At 39.4% G+C, this 23,391-nt stretch overlaps 1 protein-coding gene across 5 annotated transcripts in view; it reads right to left on the reverse strand.

Annotated features, from left to right (window-relative positions):
* apba2b (amyloid beta (A4) precursor protein-binding, family A, member 2b) overlaps positions 1–23,391 on the reverse strand; it is an 81,233-nt gene that overhangs the window by 32,715 nt on the left and 25,127 nt on the right. Inside the window, exon 3 of one of the 5 annotated variants that reach the window (XM_034217432.1) lies at positions 15,248–15,306. The exons of the other annotated variants lie outside the window; for them this stretch is intronic. The gene's annotated coding sequence lies outside the window, so the exon portion shown is untranslated. The remainder of the gene's footprint in view (positions 1–15,247; positions 15,307–23,391) is intronic. 5 annotated transcript variants of the gene reach the window in all.

The following is a 23,391-nucleotide window of genomic DNA, read 5'->3' on the forward strand; positions in this document are numbered from 1 at the left end:
GGCAACTGCACATTATGCAGCACTTTTCACAGTGGCAAACACTTTTAAGCATTGTAAGCATTAGCTGGACCACTGCCTTTCTAAAGTAGGTTTTTTATAGATTATTGATCTTGATAATTAGGAAATTATATGCATGAATGCAAAATAAGTTTTAATATAAAACTTCAATCGTCTCTCTGATCATGTGTAATTTTTCTAACTTTTTAGAAGTCTAGCAAGATAATATCCACTTGACATATACTGTACACACATAAAGAAAGACAGGTACCACTTTACAATAAGGGTTTATTAATAGTTTGTAATTAATTAATTAATTAGGTTGTGAACACTTTATAAATCATTAATAAGCCTTTATAAGACATGAGATAAACAGGGCAACTGTGACCGGTTGCTTGCCAAATAGTGAGCCCACATTTATCTGTACTGCTAAGCCTTATATTCAGGGCTGCACATAACTGGTGCGCATGCGCACTTCCGCCAAAAAAAGAGCAGTGTCATTTGAAAAAAGGCGCATTTGCGTACCAACATTGAGAGAGGGATAAGAGAGAAGGGAGAAGAGAGAGAGAGAGAAATATATTTGCGAGTTAAATATGAACCTATGATATGAACTCAGGGCCGGCCCGTAGCACTGGCGTAATAGATGTTAGCCTAGGGCGCTAGATCAGGTAGGGCGCTGCGCTGACAGCTCTGGGAGGGAAAAAAACATGTTTGACCGTTGGTGCTCATCCTAATTTTTGGCCTCGATGTAACAATATTCATAATTAAGTAAATGTAACACCCTTTTCACCCCGGTTACACGTTTCATTTGCCCTGTACGATGGGCGCTGTAAGTGATGAAAATGGGGGATGTTGGCTTATCTGGCGCCCGCAGCTCACAGCCAAAATGCGAGTGAGCGTGGGAGCGAGCGTGGGAGCGAGCGAGGGCGCTCCGGTACCGGCGCTTTTGTTATTAGAATCTGGTGCTAGCTGCTCTAACGGATATAAGAAGAAGATGTTTCTACAATAATGTGGAGGGAGAGTCCTCTCCAGTCAGACTGAGAGGCTGATAACTACAGCTCGGTGAGGTAAGTACTCCGAGTGTTAGATAGTTCACTTTAGTCTAAGTTCAAACGGTTTGGTCACAATTTATGTAAACACATATTTCCAAGGCTATAATTATTGGGATAAACAGGTTTGAAATCATTCCAATGTATACTATAGGACAATAACCAAAAATATCCTTTAAAACTGGAGAGATAAAAAAAAATGCATAAATAAATGTTAAGGTAAAATAAGTTATATTCATTTGTTATTGGCTATGGTAGGTTATTGGTTATGTTCACATACTTATTTGATTACATCCACTTGTCTAAGAGACAACAGAGACTTTCGACCCAAAACCAGCTGTTGACTTGTGGATGCAAGCAGCTAATCGCAGACTCAACCAGAGAGAAAGTAGTAGGCCTACATCATCAGCTACCATGTTTGACAGTGAGGAGAACAGTCAGGAGGGTAGTGATGACAGCTTGTAGGATTACTGGTCATGCTAATGTTGTCTTGTGTTCACTTCTGCATGTGTGTTCAGTGCCATGTGTCTGGCAAATAAAGTCAAGACCCCCTCAAAAGTTACGGTTTATTTCATTTTAAGGATGAGCACCAAGCAACATCTCCAGGTGCTCCTTTGAGAACCAGGGCAAAAAAGTTATGTGCACCCCTGATTATATTGGCTACTTAGCTTACTTTGTCGTCTTCATCAGCCAGCATCCTTGGCATCACTGAGTTGATTCCCCCCCTTCCATCTTGATGTTCCTTGGCATCTCTTATGACCATTTATGAAGGAGTTACTAACATGTATAACTGCCAAAAGGGAGCCTTATTGTAAAGTGTAAAACTAATGACCATTTATAATTGGTAAAACGGAGCCTTATTGTAAAGTGTGAAACACATCACCATTTATTGATGAGTCACTAACATTTATAACTACTGAAAGGGTTCATTGTTTTTAAGTTTAATACATATGTCCATTTATGAATGAGTTATAACATTCACGCTTACTTAATACACATTTTTCACATGAAATGCAAAGTAAGATGCAAAAGAGCCAAGCAAAACATTTTATTCACACATGGAGAAAAGCAGGACTCAAAATAATGACTATTTAGTATGACTGATACACATATTTAAACATAAAAGCTTTTCTCAGACATAAATTAAAGACTTGGTAAGAAATAATGGCACTCAGATTGGAAAGGCTTTGTGTATATCCTTGAACAAGCGTCCAAGCAGTCCATCAGGGCAGGGGCGGTTCTAGGGAGGGGGCTTATAACTTAAGCTGAAGCTAACAGTAATAACTATAAGATCTATCTGAAATAAATAAGTGTACTGAAACAAATACCAATAACTGTATTGCATTGTTTTCTTATGCGCAATTACTTCATACTGTCTAGTTCTCTTTTTCGTCCTGCATTTATTGTGCCCCCCTCAGAAAATAACTGGCCCCCCAGTGGCCCCCCCAGTCAAATTGGTCTAGAACCGCCACTGCATCAGGGTGAGCAGAGCCAAGCCAAGATGACCATTCAAGAACCTTGAGGTGTTCCTACAATAAACTCTCTGTACGGTTTCCTCTCAGTCTACGGACATGTCCTTTGACGGTCGACCTAGCTCTTTCATTATGTTGGGTATGACTGCCGTTTGGAGGTTCACAAACCACCTGCTGTGGTTTATGGTGTAGTGGTTGTACCCCACGTTACTCAGCACTCTCCTGTATGCCCTCCACTCATCACTAATAATGCTACTTCCTGACTTAACATGCCGTCTAATCAGAGGGACAAGGTGGCATCTTGATCGTTTCTCCACTAGTTTCAACACTAGTCTCCGCCTTTTGTCTTTAACTCCCATCATTCCAAAGACCCATTTCTTCCTTCTCCAGGTATGTCCAAAGCGTCCACGTGCATACTAACAACAAATAAATCATAACATCATCTTAGTTAACAACAAAATGCACACAAATTACAGTAAAAAGTGTTGCACATCATGTTTCAAAATGCCATACTTGTTTATTAGGTGCATTGTATAACATAAGTTAAGGATAATTATACAGTAGTCCATATTGATTTTTGTTTTGCTTTTTGTATTCTCTTGTACAAAAAAGCCCAGTCTATAACTGCCGAACATAGGAACTGGGTACAGTACCTTCTCCCAGACACAAATACTCAAATAAAATAGTTTACTTTATCAGCATTAGGGATGGGTATTGTTAGGATTTTATCAATACCGATACCGATACTGCTTATCGATAGCGGTATTTTTCGATACTTTTCAATAATTTGAAACAATAATTAAACAATAATAATAATAATTAAACAACGGTCATTTTATTGTAATTTATTTGTATTTATTATTTAATGTAACTTTTTAAATGTCATACCAAGCAGGTATGAGTGTGTTTGACAGTGTGTCTCTGGAAGGGGGGGCGGTAATTAGGGGCAGTTCATAAATCCATGTAAACATGACCATTATTCAGTTAAAACGAGACGCTGCGTGCGTGCGTACCTCCTAAACCGGAAGCTCCGGTCGGCTAACCATAATAATCCGTTTATTATTTATAATTGTAATGATGGATTATCAGTAATCATTTTGAAGTTACACAGAGACATTGGATTAACCGTTTTTATGCCCTTGAACACAACTTTTGATCACAAAACAGAAAAGGTAAGACATAATTATCATCATGGCTACGTAAAGTTAATTTGTTTTCTTGCTCTTTCCTGGCTGCTAGTTCAGTGAGTTTTTTTTATATATTTCATGTGATATGTTGTTTGTGCAGATAAAATGACGTAGAAAAGATTGGTTTCTTTGAATGTTTATTGTATTAGCTTTTCTTTGTAATGACTGATTTTAAATGCCATTTTCTTCATGTCCTTCATTTTTTGTAAAGCACTTTGAATTGCCTTGTGTTGAAAAGTGCTATATAAATAAACTTGCCTTGTGTTGAAAAGTGCTATATAAATAAACTTGCTTTGCCAGTTATGTGCTAAAGTAGCCGTTAGCCCCGTTAGCTCGTTTCACTAAGTGTTGATTTAGACTCTTGGTGTTGGGACTTATTTTCCGTGTAGGTAAAATGGTTAATATCGTATGTTAGCTGAGTTAACCCGTTAAGAGGGTATACATCATTAATAGGTTGTTAAATGTTAAGAAGCCTTGAGACGCTGTTTCTTGCAAGATGTTGCGTCTGCCCCCGGGAGTCTCACAATAATAACAGCGCTGTTAGGAGAGATGACGAGTGGCATACACAGTGGCCAATCAGAGTGGTACTCAAACCGGATACGTCACACGGGATGAGGGTTCCCAACCAACCAGAATTGTTTAAACTAAGGAAGTAGCGTAATTCATATACCGATAGCAGCACCGTTTGTCCAGCGGCTTAACGGTATTCCGATACAGTCCAATCGGCTACCGGTACTGACTTAGTACCGGTTCTCGATACCCATCGCTAATCAGTGTTACCAATGCTAACTATTTATTTTATACCAATTTGGTAATACAATTAATAAAAATAACAAGTTTTGGGTTCGTTCTTCAGATATGACTGTGACGTTAACGTATAAGCTCAATAATGAACTCCAGCTCAACCAACCATATTGTAATATCTAAGTAATCATCTTTAAATATGACATTAATATTTGTAATATACACACATCTTATTGTGAGGTTCATTTCACATACACTAGGCCGCTCTTCAACACTACTTTGACGTTAGCTTGTCTACATAATCGATCGATAGCAAATTTAAATTAACCTTATCAATGCATAAAGTTACCTACCTAATAAAATATCTCTCTAACTTACAAGGATGACCTTATTTTACCAACCTCAAACAGAAGCCGTTTGTTATACAGTATTATCCCACTTAATGCTTAACACTTCTCTATTACATTTTAACTTGGAGGCTACGATTAGCATCGTTAGCACAGATGTAGCTACCACTTGCTTACATGCTAACCCAAGCCTTAGCATTCATTAACGTTAGCTGACTAAAAACATAAGCAACACATAAATAAAGTACTCGAATTTCACTTACCGTAAAACTGCATTCATGCACCGTCTGTTTTAAACGCGGAGCGAGTCACAATAGTCCGATATAAGCATGAAAAATAGTCCACAAGGCACCAGCACAACAACACACCCTAATTTATGCATAACTTTAAGGCTTAATATAACTTAAATTTTTTATAAATGGTTGTAACTCATTAATAAATGGGAATGTGTTTTACACTTTACAAGGCTCCCTTTTGGCAGTTATAAATGTTAGTAACTCATAAATTAATGGTCACAAGAGATCAACTCAGTGAACAACAAATACCAAGGATGTTGGCTGATGATGAAGACGAAGTCAGCTAGGTAGCCAATATAAGGCTTAGTCATCTTGCCAAATAGTGAGCCTGTGTTGATGTATAAATGATTCTTAATGATTAATAAAGTGTTTACAACCTTATTATAAACCCTTTATGAATTGTAAAGTGAAACCGAAAGACATACAAATAAATATTGTCTAGTTTGGTTGAACAGTTATTTTCGGGAACATAATACTTTTTATTTTACCTATCGTCAGTTGAGACAAGTATTTAGTCAACATGGGTAGGCATACCTGATCATATATCTAAAATGATCAAATCAGAGAAAAATAGTTTTGTTTATTTTTCTTCAAATTGTTGCAATTTTGCTCAATCAAATGTTTTCAGTTCTTTTTGTGTAGGTAGCCGTATGTGCACCTACTGTGGTGTAATACAATGATAATGTAATCAATAATCAGTTAAATAAAGAAAGTTATTGTAGTGTAAATTATGTATTTTGGGTTATTTCTTACCTCTGCTTGTGACTTGTTTTAACAATGAGAGAAAAAAATGAAATCCGTGGTGAAATTCAATTGAAAAGGGGACAGAAAGGGATACGATATGGAGAAGTTCACAGAGTTTCAGGAGGGAAAGTGAGAATGGAGATAAAGGATCTTCTCCATTTCATTTCTTATCAAAGACCAAACCTGGCTACCTGCTGCTCCTCTGGAAAGAGGAAATTGCTGTTTCAAATGAATGTTTTCTGCTTGGTGCTCCTTTTAGCACATACACCAAGACTTGCAGAGGAAGCTATAGACTAAGTGTCCACTTTACTGCTTGAAAAGGATCCTATTAAAAAGTACCGATCCTGCATATACTTGTAATGGGATGTAATAGAGGGCAATCCCATCTAAAAAGGTGCAGAATAAATGAACCTATTTGTAAGGCTGATATAAATTCATGGCCGACTTCATATTAGCATTGAATGATGTGAGTCAAGAGGTTCAAGTGTTAAACATCAGCTGTGGCTATACTGAAATCATTACTACTACTTTTATAAAGCCAACAAAAATTGGGACAGACATCAGAAATAAACTGTCACCACATATACAAATCTCCAATTTACTATTTTCTTTAATATTTGAATACAATTAACACTACGTTTACATGGTCAGTACAACCTCCTTGTGTGAAATTGTGAAATGTTCATTTAATCCAAAAGGCATATTTTGATAATAGCAAGCTGTTTTGCAAATTGATTGGATTGTTACATGTTCATGTTACATTGGTTGATGTGGTCAGTTGAATGTATCTCCTAGTGGCTATTTTGTGTACTGTTGAAAAACATTAAAGGGAATCAAACTGATTTTGTTTGTAACAATGACAAAAGATATAGCACCAAATCAGAACCATGCTTTGAGCCGTTTGTCAAGGCTATCAATTCAGTTTTGTTTGATTAATTGCAGGTACTGGAAAACTGCTCTTTTAACTGAGGGTCAACAAGTAACAACTGCAGCCACCCTACTTTCTTTTAAAGCATAATGGCAATAAAACCACTTCATAAAGTACCATCTTAATCATCTCTTTCCAAAAGTCTGTGTGGACAGACTAACCAAAAGAGTAAATTCAAGCATTAGGGGCAAAAATATGAATTTGTGTGATACTATTATTATGTGATCAATGGAATAATCTCTGCTGCCCTTCATGATCTGCTATCCGTAATGTGTATCAGGGTCAGCTCTGACCACATGATCTTGTTTACATTTAACAGTAATACATTAAACTACCATTCCAGCATTTCCACATCAGTGAACAAGTATTTATAAATCGTGTAATAACTCGACCAGGCTGAGTTATGTCGCTTGTAAATACAAAATAAAGGCACTACCAGAGAGAGACAGCGCGAGAAAATGAGTTTCCACTCAGCTGTCTCATTGAGATTCAGCGTTTGTTCTCCTCACAGCCTCCCACTCGCTTCAGCGCAACAACAAGAGAGCGGAGTGGGAGACGGGAGAGAAGGGAGAGAAGGGAGAGAAGGGGAGAGAAGGGAAGAGAAGGGGAGAGAAGGGAGAGAAGGGAGAGAAGGGGAGAGAAGGGGAGAGAAGGGAGCAGAGACTGGGTGAGCAACAGGACTGGCAAAGGACCACAGAACGCATCACTCGCCCCCCCGCCATTCTGCCTGCCAATGTCCATCTCGTCACTTCAAGTACAACACCACAGACACACCCTCCTCCTTCACCCTTGACTGTTACCATGGCAACTCTTTGTTTTCCAGTCTCCAGTCTCCGAGGAGGACTGTTTCCACCATTCATTAAAAAAACTTGTATAGCAAAAACGCATTTACTGTATGCACACAACATCCAAACTGATATAGACTTCTTTTATTTAAGCTGTAACACAATAAATAGCAACAGTGTTGTCAGGAGTCAGCTGTGTTGAGTAAATGTGTCCCCTAACAACAAATGAAGGCAAAATGAATCCACCAGAAAGACATTTTTCTTTTTGTGTGGCGCAGCATCATTTAGCTTCAGGAACAAAAACAACAAGCCCCCACGCAGATTTACAAACATGTAAAATGTATCCAAAACAAGACTGAAGGGGAGAGGAAACATTGATCCCCACACTGCAAACAAAGAGGGTGCTATCAAATCTGGATCTGGATACAACTAGAGACAAAATGTAGGCTAGATTAAGGTAGGAAAGAAAAGCAACAGATATATTGTTTTTCTATTGCTTTGTTGATGCTTGATTTTAGCTTATCTACAGACACTTTTCTAGAGATGTTATTGTCGGTCAATTCACCACTTGGGGTCAGACTGAAATATTGGTGGATTGCCTTTTAAATGTACGGTACCCAGAGGACAAATGAATGCCTAATGGCTTTCGGTCATCTAATACCATGAGGTGAACATTTGTGGTTTTTAGTGAAATGTCTGTAGATCCACTGGATTGACAGCCCTTATTTAGAAAATTATGTGCATGACTAAAAACCTGCAAAAAAATGTGATAAGTAAGAAAGACACCACATTCTCAACTGCTCCTGATGAGCAGGTTGGCCCCTCATTTATGTATACTTTTTCTATGAATGGGTGAATGTGTGCAACAAAAGTCATCAAACTCATCAGCTAATTAAAAAGTTATTTTATGAATATTTAGAACAGTATATTGCACATTTTGCCTTTTTAAAGGTCACCTATTATGCAAAATCCACTTTTTCATGTCTTAAACAAACATGTGTCCCCTCTGTGTAAAGAGATTCTGAAAGTTTCAGGAAAAAAGATTTGCTCACTTTTTGTCCTGATCCATTTATATAAAAACCTGTCTGAAAATGAGCTGATCCGATTTTGGCCACTTTCATAACGATTTTTTGGCTTGTGTAACCATTAGCCAATCACCAACCAAGGTAACACCCCCCACCTTATCACCTGAATCTCCTCCGAGAGCACCATTGTGTTTTTTTTAACCAAATGTCTCTCAGAGGGGCGTGGGGAGTGGCTCCTTATTTTCATCTAAAGTAAAAGACAGAGAATCAGCACTTTTGAAACAGGGCTGAAACAGAGGGGATTATGGGATGCTATGATGGGTGATCTGTTTGGTATTTCAGACAAACACTTCAGAGACATGTTTTGTATATATCTGAGACCTATAATATATTGATGAAAAACAGTATAATAGGGACCTTTAATACTTTTTGCATGGCACCACTAAAAGCCCCAGAGCAGACTATCACATAGGTAAACTCACAGAGTAAACACGTACTTCAGTTTGTGGGCTATGAAGCCGGCCAGGTGGCACACGGGTGCTAGGTTGGCATACATTTTGAGAAGGAACATAAAACACTCTATTGGCAACAGACCCAACTTGCAGAGAGCTAAACACAGCTAAATGGCCCCAGAGGGAGACTGATTCTGGGGCAGTTTCACAGGGTTTAATTGAAGCTGTCAACTGGATTTGGTTACTGATGAGGGATTTTGAAAGTGAGTGAAATACTGTAGACAAAATATTAAAGTTATTGTAGTTCATTCAACAACTTTTAGGAAAATGTGGAAAGCAGCCTTGCCACCACCTGTTCATTGCTTGCCACCACTGCACATGCGCTAGTAACAGGGAAAACATTTTTGTTTTGGATTTAATGAAAAGGACCCTGACACAACTCTACCAAAACAGGTGGAAATCTGACAACCAAATAACAGGGTATTAATCTAAAAGCAAAATAAAAAAGGAGTTGAATAATAAAGATTGTGAAGATGATGCTAATTAAAATTGGTTGTTTGTTTTGTCTGCTGATATTATATCAAAAACAAAAGGTTGATAAGAATTGGGTGGATCCTGACAATAACAGAACTCAAATCTCAGGAAGTAATAAGAGACATTATATAACAAGAACAAAATAAATTATTATAAATGTTATGATATCTATTTCATTTTAATATAATTATATAATTTAAAAATAATTTCTGATTAAGCAATGTGTTGAAGTAGTAGGTCTTACTCACTGCACTTTCAAAAAGCAACAATTCAAGTCAATGTAAAAAGTCAGAATTCAAGTTAAATCTCTAACAGTGGATCTGCTAATAGTATCCACCCGCTGTCTCTCTCTCTCCATCTTGCTCAACTAAATACTGCTACACAATACGATGCATTTATGAGGTTATGACATGTGAAAATGTAGATTGCAAATAAACCTGGCCTTGATCATTTTCTCAGGGTAGTACTGCGAGCATCGATGCTTACAATTTGTCCAAAAAAATGTGACCCACTCACATTCCAACTTTGGGTCCATGGGACTCACTACATAAAACAATCTATCAACATCACTGCTCAGGGCTAATTGTGAAATTATAATAATTCCAGAATAACATTGGTTTTGTTATTATTTTGGCCCTTCTATATGAAGTGCAGGTTTTTTTCTTCAGTGAAAATATAAATAAGATGTTGTGTATGCATTAGTTCCATCCGCTTGAATGAGAAAATAGGATAAAAACTATATATATGTGTATATATATACACACTATATGGACCTCTGCAAACAGCAAATTGAGCAAAATCATAGGCGGCGCGTGAGGCTCAGGTTTGGGAAGGCTAAATAACTTTTTTTACCTGACGCTGCACGCCTCCGGTGTCTATAGAAAAGAGATCAACTCTCAGTGAAAGCACCGCCTGCTGACCAATCAGAGCCCAGTGAGCAGAGTTTAAATCTATCAAGTCATATTACAGGATAAAGGAAATACAGTTTACAGTAAACTGCCGTATGCAGAAAAGATGCCGACGTGCACTTATCATTCAAATTACAATCAATCAATCAGATCATCGATCATATATCATAATGTATCATATATTTCCTTATCTGAGTCAGCTTCTTGAGCCGTGTCTGGCCGTGCAACACAGTGTCACATACTGTATGCAGAAGTATTATTTTAAGCAACACATTAAGTTGACGAAACACTCAACTCAAATGTAATTAAAGTCCGATCCACTCGTGTCTTAGATGAGGCAGCGATATCATAAACCTGTTAATATACGCATTCAAACACTTGGTAGTTTATTTATTTTTTAACCAGTTGTTCTATATTCACCTTGCAGGTGCAACTATGTGGCTTGTATCCTGGATTATGTGTTTAAGTCATGGATGTTTAAAGTTCATATTTGTCTAATATTAGTTTACTTTTCATTAATGAAGTATGACGCTGCGCTGTCAGTACACTTGTCCCTGTTTGTGATTGGTCAAATGATGCTAACCCCGCCCTTTTCACGTGAACGCGCTCGCTGGAGAGAGAAACCCTGGCTTTATTTACCGAGTTGATAACCAGCGTTGTAGGACCGCTTAGCGAGATCTCGTTTATTAGGGTTAGTTAAAGTGGACCTATCATGCTATATTTGAATAATATAGTGTAGGACCATACCTACATAAGGCATATTTATACTTTTTATTTTTCAAAATACCAAACAGATCATGCATTTTAGCCATTCCTCATTTCGCTCAATTCAACACTGTCTTTTCATGGGCTGATTCTGTGAGAACAGCACCATCTACAGGCCTGGCATATGCACTACAGCGTCTCCAGCGCTTTCGAACGGCAATGTCCGTGGCTGTCTCCTCCCGATTGGTGGAGTTGGCCCAATAGCCGTAGCCCCACTTCTGTGACGTCATAGAAGTGTTCAAATCTGGATCAGTCTGTATCAGATCCGTTGCAGACCCTTTTTAAAAGATTTGGGTATGGAGGAAAATAGAGAGGGTTGTGTTTTCTGACACTTGGTGAGTTCCCTGGAACACCGGGGACACATATTCATGTATAAAAGACGTACAAAAGTACATTTTGCATAATAGGTCACCTTTAAGATAACTCAAACATATCCAGGGTATGTTGAACTGGCTTCGTAGTGCACAGGGCACAGGTGGCTGCATAGCAGCGCTAATGTCAAAGACACAAACATTATACATTTTATTTTTATTTTACCAGGATGCAGTGACACAAATATTTGGGAAGGCTTAGCCTTCCCTAACCTACAGTACCCACCGCCCATGAGCATAATGGATGATAACAAGAAGCACTGCTGGTCAGCTACACTGAACTAATTCGTCCTGGACTGTCAATCAAACTCATGAAAGATAGAGGAGAAAATTGCTCCCCGGCTCTCACAATGGTCCACCTGATCCCTCAGTAAGAGCTCTTTCACAATCCTGCTTCTTATTGACCCCTCCCCAAAAACAGCTCACTCCTTGGGCGTCTAATCCTCATTCTGTCAACTTTTAATCAACACGGTTATTTCACTCGCTTAACCTCGGTCAGGTCTTTTCAAACCAGAACGGCATCAGCTTGAAACTGCTGAACCAGGTGACTTCTTGTTAATGGCTAGCAATAATCAATGTTTGACAGCTGCCTCATAATACACATAAACAGACTGGACAATACACGGCAGTATCAACTATTATATATATGTTCTCCAAGAGGCAGCTCGGTTATCAGACAGCGTGTACTTTTACGTCCACAAAGCCGTGATCTATATTGACTGAATTCTGAGAGAAATGCGAAAATTATTCATTGAATGTGGTGATGGTCATTGTATTCAGTGACAGCACAGAACAGTGCAAGCAATACTGTGTCGGGAAATATCTCCTTATTTTGTTGAGAGACTGACAGGCTGAGCGGTAAATGCCGGGCCTGCTAATGTAGTTTGGTGGCAGGCACATGAAATAACTTGGGGTTCGGTCAATCACACAAACCCTCAGGGAAAACGGGAGGAAAATATTCATCAGCTTTCACATCACAACAAGGAATACACACAAACACACACACACACCAACTGTAGTGCAGACTCTATCAGCCCTAGACTTCTCCACACCTATACATGCTTAGGCTAGATTCATTCGAGTGTAACATGCCTTGAACAATCCAACAAAATGTGGACTTAATTAACTATCAATTAAAAACAAAGCATTCCTGGTACCCATGTTTTCCATTGTGTCAATGTCTGAGGAACATAACAGAGTTTACTCTTCTCTGCCCAAACTGCACACATCTGCAGATCTTGAAATAGACTGTGAGAGAATAAACACTGCTATGCATTGTGTGAGTTTTTGTTTGTTTTTTGTATCGATGCTGGCCAGCTGACAGAGCTGAGGATTAATCGCACACACAGGGCCTGGTCAGCCGCACAGAGGTGAAGCACCGCTTTTTATAAGAACAAAAGACAAAGAGGCTTGCTTTTTATCAGCCCAGTCGCCATGTTGCAAAGATATCTTTGTGTGCATGTGTGCGCCTGTGTATGTGTGATTGTCATGACAGCATTTGCTTACTGCTGACACAGTTAGCCCCAGTATGTTACATCTGACTCCCAAAGTGTGGTGTGTACTGTATATGTGTGTGTGTTTGTAAGTCAAATTGTCACATCAATCCTCATGAAGTAGTGGCAGGTTCAGTGGGGGGTGTCACACCTCCCAGCATCCTTCATGCATTACTGAACCCAAGGGAAACACAGAGTCAGGTTGATGATGCATTTTATTTATATAGCGCTTTTCACAACTTGGAAGATTTTCCAAGATTTCACAGGTTGGAAGATTGAAACCTGCCCACTCTACTCACACACAAACACATTATACATGCCATCATTTCCCAAAAGCAGCTCTTTTCCATATTCCCCAGCAAGTGTTCTTTTATACATTGCAAATCTAAACATGACACTATCTATTCATGTTTGTTGCATAATCTACAAAGGTGGTTTTCCTTTTAAGTACGTTTACTTTTGAGAGACAAAAAAGCCATCTGTGAGTCTCTTCAAATAAACTATAAAGCTATGCTAATGAGATTTGGGAATCTTTCAAATGTGGAAGCTTGGTTAAACAACAAGGAGACAATCACAGCAGCAAGTGCAGTTTGACAGAGGAGGCAGCCCTGCTATGTAATAATATATGATTCAAAGCTATTTTAGGATTGCGGATTGCTAAACCTAGATTTCTTTGGGGAAATCTTCCTCACATTGCTCAGTGCAAAATGTGCCGGAACACAGTCAGTGCCTGGGTTTGGTAATGAGGCTGGCTCTGGCTTAGTGTGAAGGTCTTTAAAGAAGAGAAGAAATGTGTTCTCGAGTCTATCCACACTGAAACTTTTGTATTTTGCAGCTAGCCTTTGGGTGTTTTTCTTGGAAGTCGATGTCATAATTGTATTCATACTGCCACACAACAATAGACATATATTGATGGACTGATGCATGTAGTCACACAAAATAGTGTCCTCTTTACAAAAAGAAGTATTAAGATAACGAAAAAAGGAAACCATCAGGGGAACTTGCTCCTGATGGTGAGTAGCCTAAAACAGAGGGGGGAAATACTCAAGGTAAAGTATAGGGAACCATTCATTGTAGAGTGCATTTAGCTGTGGTATTCTAATTCCAATTATATCAAGCAAAGGGAAGTGGAACATAAAACTGCAGTCAAATAAAAATGATCATGATTGCAAATATTAATAAAGACCATAAAAGTCAATGGTTAAAAGAAGACCAAGGATTACAGATATCTTTCCTGGATTCCTAAACAAAACACTGTCCATTTGTTGCAGATTGGGATGGGTTCTTGTCTGCAGCAATGAGTTCTCCCGCTCAAGTTTATGAATGGACGAAACAAAATGCAGCAAAAGGTCCTGGGAAATTAAACTATGTGCAAATCAACACCGTTGGGCCTTACACTGCTGGACATTCTTGTATCTACTTTACGTCTGTCATTTGAACAAAATAGTTTGGTATGCAAATCAAACAACAAAGAAGCTGTTGAATACATCTCTACCTTTAAATTAATCTGTTTACTGTATTTCTACTACTGCTATTTCTGCCCATACATCAACTTTTAAGGTGACAGATTCCTTCTTTATTGCTCTCCCTAGGGTTTTAACCATTTGTATTGACTTCAATGTATGTAGGATTATGTTTCCACTGATTATGTTTATGTTCCATAAGTATGTACAAATAGGTCATGAGGACTGTAATGCTTGTATTTATTTTATGGAAAGGTCAGATCTGAGAGGGATTAGATCAATACCAATGATGGCAGATGTAGGAATATTGCCTCAGTTATCGTGTGATGTGCTGCTGAGTACTAATTTCACTCTCCCCAGGGATGCAGCCAGGCATCATAAGCGACAGTAAGGACAGGGAAAGCTCTGCCGGGGGTGAGCAGGGCTGGCTGACCAAACACAGATAACAGCAGCACTCATCCCATGACGACAGAAATCTGGAGTATTACTGCTCTCATTTGAATCCCCTTACATCACGTCACTTTGTATCTGATCTGGCTCTATCTGCTCCAAACTAAAACCATGGACCTCTCCCCCATTGAGTCCCTATAGTATTAATGGCCAGTAGTGTGGCCTTGAGGATACAAATAACTGCTTTCAGCTGGAGAGTCACCTGCTGAAGTTTCCCTGAGCAATATAATGACTCACCATAGGGTCTGATTCAATGTTCAGTATTTGACCCGGCACTCCGACCTTTTAGTATCGACCTGCAGGAGTGAATGAAATTGTGACATTACAATCACACCATTATGAGGACCTGTGAGTACATTATTGCAGAGCAGAGGCGATCTGAACAGCCACTGAGAGCGTTTGGGTCTGTGCTGAATTTGGAAGGGAGAACATTGTTACTCCTTTATCAGCTTTTATCTGAAAATTAACTTGGCTTATTCAGCACGTCCATGTTAACATTCCCCCTTATTTCACTAACAGTCTTGATTTGGTGCCCCTCCCGTTTTCAATACTTTATGTCTCACACTTTTTTTACATTTGATAAATAAATATATTTTCTAAACCCTAACTTATTGCTGATATAACTTATACATCTAGATTTGTATATTCTCTATAATTTACCTTGACCATTTATTAAAAAACATTGTGTAGGAAAACACCTGCAGCTTATACTGTAGTATTTTTGTACATATTCAGGAATAATTAGGGCATCTAATTAATTACAAGACATGCCTAATGTCGACCAGATGTAGTTTACAGGAAACTGGTAAAACAGAAACAAATATTTGCTGAATAAACAAGAAGCCACGTGTGACTAGTGTCACATTTTAATTCTCTCATCACAAAATCATACCACATTATCATGCAGACACAGGCACAAATTCATATATATATAAATACAGACAAAGTACTGACGGGGCATTCTTTTAAGTTTCAGAAAATGTAAATCTCTAAAAAAACTTTAAAGGGGACCTATCATGCGAAATGCACTTTGTGATGTCTTTTATACATAAATATGTGTCCCCGGTGCGTCGGGGAACTCACGCAGCGTCAGAAAATAAAACCCTCTCTCTTTTCCTCCGTACCCAAATCTTTTAAAAACAGGGGTACAACGAGCGGATACAGATTTGCTGCCGATCTGACGTCAAATCGGCAGCGGACCCACAGAAAATTGCTATCAGAAACCATGCCTGACGTGTTTTGGACGTAATCTCGTCTTTGTTTACATTAGCAAGCCTCGCTAACACTCAGAGCTAACCTGTACTGTGTAGAGCACATGTGTTTAAAAAGCAGGAAATAAAAAAAGGAACTCACCTTGTGATAAACCCGCAAGAGAAAAAGCATTTGAGCTCCATACTGTTTCAGAAATAATCTTTGATGTGGTTTAAACAGGATGGCGTTTTATCTCAGCAGAATTTTACTTTATCTCCGGTAGAATTTTGATCAGGCATTAGCTCCGCCTCCTCTTTTTTTTTTCAAGCTAAGGACCCAAAATCCGCGTTTCTCGAACAGGGCTGCAAAAGAGGGGTTTGAGCAGTATGAGGCATGGCTACAATGGATGATCTGTTTGGTATTTTAAGCAAAACACTTCACAGACATGTTTTGTATAGGTATGGCCCTACAATATATTTGTCCAATATAGCATAATAGGTCCACTTTAAGGAAAAAGAAGAAGGGGAAAGTACAGATGATTCTTCACAAAGTTAACAGCATATGTGCTGACCGAAGTGACTTACTATATAGCGTGGCATCAAATTCCCCCATGCCTTCGGAGGGGTTAGTTATCAGTATCTGCACAGTGAGGTATCACAGAACCAATGCACACATTAATGGAGCCACTCTGGCTTTTGATGATTTAAAACAAGTTACAGGTTTGCCATATTCTTTGTCCTTCCCTTCATCTTCAAAGGATGTAATCAGAATAAGTGAAGCATAGCAGCTGGCAGACTGAGCACACTTCACTGCACCGCACTGGCAGACTCAAATTGAAAATGCAGCCATCCTCAAAACTAGTCTCCCGCTAAAGTTCCCTGTATGAATACAAACCACCATGGATTTCCCGTATCACTGACATGTAGATGCATGGAGACCTATTCTGAGGCTGTTTACAGAGCTATTCAAGTGTAAGCATGGCTGTGAGGCTTATGTCAGTGATCTGGTTCTGGAGTCGCATCTCCTTACAGACCAACATGGTGGGTCAAAGTCTGAAACCCAGAGCAGACGGCCCTGCCCTGCCTCTATTTAATCCCTTTATAGAAAAGGTTGTGGTCAAAATCAACAGTAACCATGAAATAAGCAGACAAGGGTAATGGATGGAAGATGTGTGTTGATGGATAATATGCAAGTGACTACACTACACTAACAAAAGGCTGTCAGGATGATACAGAGCTCTATTAATTTCCCTGTCTCTAGGAGGATGGCGCTGTACCGGGGTGGATGAATATTCTAGCAGAACATTTAATAAATGATGAGGGGAGGCAGCGGTGAGAGGCTTACAACACTGAATTGTTCAACTGTTGTTTATGCGTTCCCTTTCCCCACTACTGTACAGTATGTACTCAGTCAGGTTCTCCCATGATGCTCTCCCTCCTCTTCCATCATCATCATCATCAACACACAAGCTGCCCGCCTCCTCCCTTTCTCCTCCCTCTCTATTTAATTCCCAAATCCTGATCTTGCACTCTTGCTTACAAAGAGCTGGGTGATGTGGACATGTATCTTTCACATTATGTCCAAATTGTGACACTTGGTTCTTTGTAACATATTTACAAATGACATATCGTAACTATCATGCTCTCTGTCAAGGAAGGTACTTTTTCAGCAATTTTTTCAGCAAAGAAACTGTTTGCCTGATTTTCAGAAAACACAGGGTGGATAAACTTCTCTGTTTCACTTTCTCAAACATTGGGAGATAAAGCATTTTTGACGTATTGAGCGGAATAATCTGAGTATTAGTTCCAGACAGGGAAAATTCACATGAACAACCCCTCAAGTCGGAAAAACAACTTCTAAATGAAATCTAAACGTCTTGTTTTGAAAGCTCTAAGCAATTAAAAACAACAGATGTTTTGTAAGTGTCCTTGTTGATTCCACTTCACTTAAAACTCATGGATACATTAAAATCAGTGAATGACCTCCCAAATTTGAAATGAGACCATGCCAGTAGCATCTGAGTGCAGCAATGGCCTTGGTGGATGTCTGAGCTCATAGAGTGCCATTCTAGTAAATAACGTGTTTTGATACCCAAGCAGTTTCTTTGTTATCAGCTTGGTCAGCTACTTCAATAGCTGAGTGAGAGGTAAATAAACTGATTAAAAAAAGATTGCATAGTTGTTCGTGTGATATTTTGTTTTTAAACCAGATATTGCAAAACACAACAATGTGCCTGTTCGGGAAGTATGATATCAATTAATAGGATCAGTGTCTGATGTGTAAAAACATTAACATAGTGTGAAGAATGCGAGTTACTTCGCCTGGAACCAAGGTAATTGGCATTGTCAACAAGCCAGCATAACTGATAACAGAGGATCTCTGTTTCTGTAATATCCTACCATCACGATTAGGGTTGGGTACCGAGAACCGGTTCCAACATTTAGATTCCAACGGCATCATTTAGAAATGTGAATTTCGGTTCCGCTTTTCGATGCCTGAGGAAATGTTTCTCGCCGCTCTCCGTAGCCTACTGTATGACTGCGGCGGGGCGGGAAATGTAGCGTTGTACCTACACTTCCTACAGCGTAACCTGGGACCAGGGCCGGCCCGTCGCACTGGCGTTATAGATGTTCGCCTAGGGCGCCAGTTCTGGGGGGTGCTGCGCTGGCAGTTCTGGGAGGAAAAAAAAAAGTTTTGACCGTTGGTGCTCATCCTAATTTTCGGCCTTGATGTAACAACATTCATAATTAAGTAAATGTAACACCCTTTTCATCCCGGTTACACTTTTAATTTGCCCTGTAGGCTACGATGGGCGCTGCAAGTGATGAAAATGGGGGATGTTGGTTTATCTGGCGCCCGCAGCTCACAGCCAAAGTGCGAGTGAGCGAGGGAGAGAGGGAGGGTGCACCGGTACCGGCGCAGTTGTTATTAGAATCTGGTGCTAGCTGCTCTAACGGATATAAGAAGAAGATGTTTCTACAATTATGTGGAGGGAGAGTCCTCTCCAGTCAGACTGAGAGGCTGATAACTACAGCTCAGTGAGGTAAAGGACTCTGAGTGTTTAGATCAGGGGTGCCCACACTTTTTTGGCTGGTGAGCTACTTTTGAAATGACCAGCTCACCGATGTCTACCAACCAAAAATAAAATCCCAAATTGCAAGGGTTGCTGAATAACACGTTTTATTTATACATGGGATAACTACAATAGGGCTGCGACAAATGACTAATTTGATAATCGATTAATGAAACGATTAATCGACTATTCAGACTATTACTGTATGCCTTGCACAATTTCTCAAACGCTCTTATTTAGCCATCTACTTTTAGATTTAGCTTGAGGTTGTTTTAGGCATGTGGAAACTAACAATGAAGACAATAAAGATGAATACTTGATTCAAAAATACATATATTATTAAATTAACTTAAATTGTTTACAAAACTAACATTGCTTTTTATTTAAATAAATAAATAATATTTCACATCAAAAGAAACAACAGTGTTTTAACAAATCGTATTAAATAATCTGATAACAGAACTGTAAACAGAATAGCTGAAACTTTAACAAACTAAATAACTCAGTTACCTCTAATCAGTAACCCATGTTTGTATAATGAAGTTAACTCCGTGTAGCTGCCAGCATACATAACACCTGACGTGGAAAAGTTACTCGTGGATAGGGCTACAGAGCTACTAGAAAGACAGTCGAACCCGGTGCATTCCTCCGTCTGAATATGGTGCACTTTTGCTAAATGTTTAGACAAATTGCTCGAGTTACCGCCCTTACATGCTAAACACTCTTGGCAACGAGCATTGTCCACATCGAGACGCGTAAAGTTTAACCACACATTGGAGCGCTTCTCTCCGCCATCCCCGCCGTGTGTTGATGCATGTAGCAGCTGCGTGTGTGTGTAAACTGCCCCGCCCCCCTCGCACACAGACGGGGGAGAGAGAGATCTCGTCTCGATTGGAAAGATCAAAAATACACCGTCCATAGACGCATTTGTTTGTCTTTTTGCATATTAGAAACGAGTTGGCGACACTAAGACTGCGAGATAATGTTTGTGTAGCAATAATACATGACCTTTCTCTTTCTCAACTCGCTACTCGGAGGGAAGTCGCTGTCGCTGATAAAGAATGTCTTTCACACACAGTGACGTCACGAGCTACCCACAATGCAACACGCGCCATATCAATATATATAAATGCGCCATTTTCCAAATATGTGCAAATATAAACAGCTAGCTAACTAGCCAGGCAGAGCGCAGTAGGTTTTTTTTCCTGAATTAACGACCGAAGAAATCGCTGCATGTCTTCGGATTACATCTCTGGACTTGAGGGGTGTGCTTTAGGTCGTTACCAGCGTAAACTAGAGCTGTGTGGGTTGTTACAGACTGCCTGCAGATGTATGGAAAAACGACAGTGGCCTTCGTCGATTTTGGCTGCATCTACGTCTAATTTCTGGAAACACCAGGTGAATACCCCACTTGTCACAATAATATTATCATGCCATTGCATATATGTGGTATTTTAGAGTTGACTAGATATTGATTAAGACAATAGACTATGATATTCAGTACAGGAAGCTTAGCAACACCTAGACGGTGTACGGCTGCTTGCACCTCGCGTAAAACGGCGCAGACCGGAAGTACGGTGTCGCGCTCGGCCCAATACCCGTATGTGTGTGTGTGCCTTGAAACACTCCGATAATGCCTCTCCACGTTACCTTTCTTTGGCAGAGCGACGTTTGCTTTACAAATAACTTAAAGGCAAATAACCTTTGAATGTGACATCACAAAAAAATATTCTTCCTCCCATTTTGGGTGGAAGTGGTATGTTTTTAGCTTTTTGCTCGGTCCCGCAATCATTTTGTTGTTTGTCTCTTTAACTTAATTTGAGTTTTCCCGGCACTTGACTGATTTTGCATCGCTTTGCATTCTGGGTTAACAGACTGGAAAGCGATAGGTCGCTTTTTCTGTCAATCAAGTAAACTCCTGAATTAAGTGGCAGGGAGGCCAAGGGAGGAGGGATCAAAACTTGTTTTGTCTATTTTAACGGAGCTGGATTTTTTATTTTATGACTCGCGATCTACCAGCTTTGCCCCCGCGGTCGACCGGTCCACCGCGGTCGACGTACTGGGCACCTCTGGTTTAGATAGTTCACTTTAGTCTAAGTTATCTCAGTGGGTCTCAAACGTTTTGATCACAATTTATGTAAGCACATATTTCCAAGGCACTCCTTTATAATTATTGGGATAAAACAGGTTTGAAATTATTCCAATGTATACTATAGGACAGTAAACCAGACATATCGTTTTAAACTGGAAAAAAATAAAAAAATGCATAAATAAAAAAGTAAAATAAAATAAGTTACATGTATTTGTTATTGGCTATGGTAGGTTATTGGTTATGTTCACACACTTATTTGATTATTAAAATGTAAACCGATCTTTTTCATATGGGTGTTTAGAGTTGTACCCCCTAGATCTAGTCTCTAGTAATTCTGCTTAAAGTGCACCAGATTGAAGCATTTTACTTCAAAATGTTCAAACATTTCTTCCCGGTATGCCTGAGAAGGCAGATATGCTTGTTTTTCTCAACAAGAACTGTTTTTAAATGGGGGGGGGGGGTTCCTTTCAAAGTTGGATTGTTGCACTGTTGTAGCTTCAGTGGTTCTCAGGTTACAGTTACATAGCAGTGAATATAAACAGACTGATTAATGTGAATATTACTGTAAACTAACCTGTGTAAAAGTTTCTCGAATAAATGTAATCTTTTTTGGTGGAAGAAGCATGTATCATTTTTTTACCCTGCCCCTCAAAGAATCGGAATTGAGAACCGTTAAGAACCGGAATCGAAAAGTAGAATCGGAATCGGAATCGTGGAAATTCAAACGATACCCAACCCTAATCACGATTCATATACCAAATAAAAACACAACAGATACAAGTTTCGATGCAGCCAAACAATGTAAGCTTGTCACCTAGCTAAATAAAGCTCCAGAATTTTTGTTGAACCTTCCCTTCTATATTTCTTCCACCATTTTAGTTATAATTCCATCTACCCTACCCTTCCCTTCTCTGTTGTTTTCTACGCCCCAATAGCATGACTCAGAGGACAGCCAAGCAGGTGAAGGAGCTCCCTACGGCCCGGAGGCTGTCTACCTGTTCAGTGCCTAGCAACAGGTCTACACAGAAACATTGGACAGTGGTCCCACTGTCAGTAATGTCCTGTTATTGCCCAGCACATTCGTTTGAATATCTCTACATTTTGGAAGAACTTAACAATTATTCATGGTGCTTTGTAAAAATTCCTCCCACACTCTTCCATATACTCAGGGGTGCACATAACTTTTTTGCCCTGGTTCTCAAAGGAGCACCTGGAGATGTTGCTTGGTGCTCATCCTTAAAATGAAATAAACCGTAACTTTTGAGGGGGTCTTGACTTTATTTGCCAGACACACGGCACTGAACACACATGCAGAGGTGAACACAAGACAACATTAGCACGACCAGTAATCCTACAAGCTGTCATCACTACCCTCCTGACTGTTCTCCTCACTGTCTTCCTCTCTGTCAGACATGGTAGCTGATGATGTAGGCTTACTACTTTCTCTCTGGTTGAGTCTGCGATTAGCTGCTTGCATCCACAAGTCAACAGCTGGTTTTGGGTCGAAAGTCTCTGTTGTCATCTTAGACAAGTGGATGTAATCAAATAAGTATGTGAACATAACCTATAACCTACCATAGCCAATAACAAATTAATATAACTTATTTTACCTTAACATTTATTTATGCATTTTTTTTTTATCTCCAGTTTTAAAGGATATTTTTGGTTACTGTCCTATAGTATACATTGGAATGATTTCAAACCTGTTTATCCCAATAATTATAGCCTTGGAAATATGTGTTTACATAAATTGTGACCAAACCGTTTGAACTTAGACTAAAGTTAACTATCTAAACACTCAGAGTCCTTTACCTCACTGAGCTGTAGTCATCAGCCTCTCAGTCTGACTGGAGAGGACTCTCCCTCCACATTATTGTAGAAACATCTTCTTCTTATATCCGTTAGAGCAGCTAGCACCAGATTCTAATAACAAAAGCGCCGGTACCGGAGCGCCCTTGCTCGCTCCCACGCTCACTCGCATTTTGGCTGTGAGCTGCGGGCGCCAGATAAGCCAACATCCCCAAT

This window comes from Gymnodraco acuticeps, unplaced genomic scaffold (assembly GCF_902827175.1).
Source record: "Gymnodraco acuticeps unplaced genomic scaffold, fGymAcu1.1, whole genome shotgun sequence".
NCBI lineage: Eukaryota > Metazoa > Chordata > Actinopteri > Perciformes > Bathydraconidae > Gymnodraco > Gymnodraco acuticeps.